We start from the raw sequence: 5,481 nt of genomic DNA, 5'->3' as shown, positions 1-5,481 counted from the left end.
ATAATTGTTAGATTGAACGAACTTACCAGTGAAGTTCGATCCTAATTATGCCCTTTGTCTCGTCCAGATGGACTCCCCTCCCAGACTTATTCTCCCCCCCTAGAAACAGCGATTATCCTCAAAGATTTGAATCATGAAGACGCAGCGTGCTCACATGACGCACGGCGGCGTAGGCGACGCTGGAACGCTTGCGCTGGCTTTTTTTTTCTTTGGCGGTTTTTTGAAAACTGTTGTCAGGACGTGAACAGGGGACTACTACATAGTGCTTCCATCCGGACGAGACAAAGGGCATAATTAGGATCGAACTTCACTGGTAAGTTCGTTCAATCTAACAATCATTGCAGACTTCCGCTTGCGGATACGCGACAGGAGTCACTCCGCCGTTGGCTCACGGATACGTGACGCCGACACTGATCTAAATATCGTCATCCGCAAGATTCCACGGCCACCGAAGGGCCTGGAATCTATCCGCCGGAAGGGCGCTTAACGCGACCTTCACACTGCTAACCGGATCTCGCCTTCGCCTTAGCGCGAGCGAGATCATACCGCTATCGAGTCGCAGTGTGCGAACTCGTCTCCGTATAATCGAAGCCTCGCTCCGTTACAGCGCAGCTTCGACACCGCGTCATAAGGATCCGCGTCAGGATCATACCGCCGTCAACTCGCAAGGACGCGAGTCGGCCTCCGCATTACTAGAAACCGAGCTCAGAAAACGAGATCGGAATCATTCCGTTACCGCGACGTATAGGCACGTCCGCGATTTCGCGAGAACGAGTCGGCCTCATTAGATTACTAAGGCAACAAAGCTAACTAAGGTTCCGCGTACAAAGACGGACCACAGCAACAGCATACGTTGACACGCACCGAATCTCCGATATATTAGAAGTAATCTCCGGTATATTATATCCGAGGTACCGCCACCGAGGCGATACACCGAACGCAGCTCCGCTGCAATACCGCAGAAATACTGCCTATACCGTGCTGCATCGAATAGCAGCAGATAAAGATAATTGACAACCGGAATTAAAGAGGCGAGAAACAGAGAACGTCAACAGAGCCTGTATGAAGTTAGCCCCCCACTTTTCGAATTTAATAATTTTGACAGTTGTGTTGATTTGTGCTAGATTTGTGCTACATTGTGCTCGAATTATAAATTTTTAATACGAAAAATGAACAAGAAAAATGGAAAAAACCGTTTTTTGGTAGCCCTCCATTTTTTTATTTTCGAAATTTTTTTTATAGTGTTAGGTTGTGCTAAGTTGTACTAACATTGTGCTAAAGTAGTATCTTCGAAAAATAATCACGAAAAAAATAAAACGAAAAAAACGATTTTAGGCAAAAAAGAAGAAAAGTAAGATTTACACTCAACTTTATAAGTCAACCAAACGATATACAATTATATATCTGAGTTGTGCTAGCCTAGGACAACTCAGATATGCAATTCTGAGTCGATGCAAAGTCTAGAAATAGTAATTAATGGCATAAATTGCGAGCGCGAAGGGCCGCAGTCAAGAGTAAAGTGCTCTTTAGATTCTTGTGCTGACGAAACTGAAACTTGTGTTAGCCTAGCACAACTCAGATATGCAATTCTAAGTCAATACAAAGTCTAGAAGTGGTGATTAATGACAGACTGCGAGCGCGAAGGGCCGCAGTCAAGAGTAAAGTGCTCTTTAGATTCTTGTGCTGACGAAACTGAAACTTGTGTTAGCCTAGCACAACTCAGATATGCAATTCTAAGTCAATACAAAGTCTAGAAGTGGTGATTAATGACAGACTGCGAGCGCGAAGGGCCGCAGTCAAGAGTAAAGTGCTCTTTAGATTCTTGTGCTGACGAAACTGAAACTTGTGTTAGCCTAGCACAACTCAGATATATAATTGTATATCGTTTGGTTGACTTATACGAGTATAAATCTTACTTTTATTCTATTTGCCTAAAATCGTTTTTTCATCTTATTCCTTTCGTGATTATTTTTCGAAGATATTACTTTAGCACAATGTTAGCACAACTTAGCACAACCTAACCTACCACACAATAAACAAATTTTCGAAAATCGAAAAGTGGGGAGCTACCAAAAAAACGGTTTTTTCCATTTTTCTTGCTCATTTTTCGTATTAAAAATTTATAATTCGAGCACAATGTAGCACAAACCTAGCACAAATTAGCACAACTATCAAAATTATTAAATTTGAAAAGTGGGGGGCTAACTTCATACAGGTGTCAACAAACGGATTCACGACGCGACAACAACACCAATCGCGTTCCGCGCACGGCGCAGAGCATCTCGCGAGCCATCGCCTAAACAAAACCTCTGACAGCTTATATATAATCGACGAAAACCAACGGTGTCGACATCGAACATCTGATTTAATGTATCGCAGCAGCTAATTTTAAATACACAATTAAGTTTATTTTGGAATCCACTGTTTCTAAATTATTCCGCCTCCTACGAACCCAAACCGACGAGCGTGATCCGGAACGCGACGCATCGCGGTTACACGGATTTGTTTCCAATAGGTGAGCGTTATGTTATGAGCGTTATGTTTGAGTGTATTAGAGGCGCATTTGCAAATGTTGACACATAGATTTGTTTCTGAGATTTCATAAAAGGAAGCGGCGTGCTATTATTCTTCTTTTTTTTCTCAAATAATGATTTTTCGAAAAAAAAGTCAAGCGGCGCATAAAAAAAACTTTCCGCCGCGGATTATCTCATAAAATGAGAGAGAACGTAAAATTAAAATTAATATGTCATATATCTGCCGTCATTTCAATATTTTTCAATTAGGCAAATGCCTCCCCATTCTCTAGTAAACACAATCATGCCAAAATTTTATCACTTGTATCGGAGAACGTTTACAACGCATATTTTTTGTCCATCTCTACCAATGGCTGGGCAATCCAGCATTTTTATCCCCGTTGCCTCGCTTAATCAAACAAGTGGCTCTTTCTGGCGGGCAGAAACACGCTCGCGAGGGTTTTATTAATGTATTTGTCGATAGATATGAACAGCGCAACGGTCATCGTCCTTTCTCGCTGTCGGCTTGCCGACCCTGCTCTCATTCCCTCCCCACTTCCCCCGATTTTATCCGCATTTCCGACGCACCGTCAATGATTTCGAATCAGCGATTGCGCGCGAGAATTCACTTTCGCTCGTCACCAACGAATGACAATTTCTTGCAAATTCAAGAGACATATATGTTTTGCACAAAAGTAAAGCAAACCAAGCTTTCCTCACAAGGACTTTCGCGACTTTTATCAGATAGTTCAGACGTGCCACATCTAGGACGCAGTCCGCGTAACTACAGTGCGCTGCGCGGCACACATTATAGTTACGCGGACTGCGTCCTATATGTGGCACGTCTGGATAAGTCGCGTAGTTTGCGAGATTCACGATACTCAAACGCTTTACAATGTTACAATCTGTAATCGTTGTTTATCTCATGTCGCAGTCTACTCCAGAAAATGTCATAACGTTGCACATATTTCAACAGTTTCCTGTTTTGGCCGGTACCTTATGGATAAAATTTTCTTCTTCACAATAGTGGCAAAGGCATATTTTCGGTATTCAGTCATTTTTACTTGCATTAGGTTCTTTCACACTCCCGACATATTTGAACGCCCCAGAGTCGTCGTCGTCATTACCACTGTAATTAATTTCATAAATATAGGCGGTATCATTGCTGATATTGTCAGTCTATCAATGTCCGCGATCTCGTTGTTATAACAGGCTCGTAATTACCGCAGGCGGTTTTTCATCTTTCGGAAAAAAGTCCAAATAACGCCGAAAGACCTCTCTACACAGATTCCATTTGTTGGGTTTATGACTAGGAGAATTAGTAACTTGAAAATTTGTTTGACGCCATATTTGAATCACAATAGGGCGTTTTAAGTTTGCAAAGATTGATCGAGTCAACATCTTACAGATCGTCGATATGTATCGTCACGTTGTAATATAAAGACGAAAATATATAGCATATCAGGTAGTATAGCGTGTGAGAGCGAAACGGTTTAATTGCTTTTTTTCCAATGAAATTGCAGCGCTTCGAGTTATTATAATTACGAGCAATTGCTGACGAATTTGCGCAATAATTCGTCAACAACATGAAAACTAATCACTGCGTAAATTCGTCGGCAATTGCAGACAATTATGACAACCCGGAGCGCTACACAATTTCATTGAATGAAAAAAAGAGTTTGATTTGTCCCGTTCTCGACTGTACCTCTTTTACGACTCAAGCCAGCTAACAACCTTATTGAGTACAAAACTCAATTTAGCGGCGCGTGGAAAATTTTCCGTCGCACGTTGACCCGCGAAGCGAGTGAAATTGTATAATTTTGCATATACCCTACCATTTCATTCTGTTCAAATTAAGCAAGCGTATTTGACTTATCTCTTAGACACTTCATTCTTTCCAAAATTTTACCGTCATTTCTGTCGAAAAGCATAAATAACGTACATTTCTCGTACTCCGCTATAACTTCACGATCCTGCCCCTCGTTTACGCTTAAATGAACAGACAGACGCCCCTTTCTCGTCGATAAGCATACACTCATGACGGTTTTATTAACGTATTCATCGGTGGGTAGAGGCGGCACGTGCTTGCCGTCCCCTCCTAACTGGCGGCTGGTTTATTGTGCGTTTTCATCCACGGATTTCCTGCTTGATCCCCGGCGTTTTTAAATCAGGGGTTGAGTGCACTGGTAAAGTTTTGATACTGCGAGATCGGCTGCTTGGTAATTAACAAATAATGATTTCTTGCAAATTCACGCACACTGATAGCGTACATGTCATGTATGCAACAGTAGCCCAGCGAACCGAGATCTCTCCATTAACGCTTACGCGATTTTCTTCGCAGGCAAACCGCATTGTTTAGTAGATATCCTTGATATTGAAACCCGTTACGACATTACCACATTTTTATTTTCTCTTTGTGCTAGTTCTTTCCAGATTCTGCCGCAGCGTATATACTTCAATCATTTAACCCTTTGCGGCATACATTTTTCTTTACACGGAAAACAGCTGAAAATTGTTACCCGGGGGTTTTCGGGGTCGCTGATTACGAATCTGAAGTCAGATTTTGAAAATTCAAAATGGCGGATCCAAGATGGCCGTCCGAAAAGCGAAAAATTACCCAAACTTGATCATACTGAGTTCTCGGGGGTTTTCGAGGTCGCTGATTACAAATCTGAAATCAGATTTTGAAAATTCAAAATAGCGGATCCAAGATGGCCGACGGAAATGTGAAAATTTACTTGATCGAGATAAAACTGGGTACTTTATGTATTCTGAATTTTGAATTTATAAGTCTGAGATCAGATTCGTAATCAGCGACCCCGAAAACCCCTGAGTACTCAGTTTCATCAAGATCGGGTAATTTTTCACTTTTAGGTCGGCCATTTTGAATCCGCCATTTTGAATTTTTGCAATCTGAGATCAAATTCGTAATGTACGATTACCTGACTGACATTACCCGCACTGTGTC

Source organism: Odontomachus brunneus, unplaced genomic scaffold (genome assembly GCF_010583005.1).
Source record: "Odontomachus brunneus isolate Ranch 3 - 2012 unplaced genomic scaffold, Obru_v1 Obru_scaffold_003, whole genome shotgun sequence".
Classification (NCBI taxonomy): domain Eukaryota; kingdom Metazoa; phylum Arthropoda; class Insecta; order Hymenoptera; family Formicidae; genus Odontomachus; species Odontomachus brunneus.
This window is presented reverse-complemented; position numbering follows the sequence as displayed.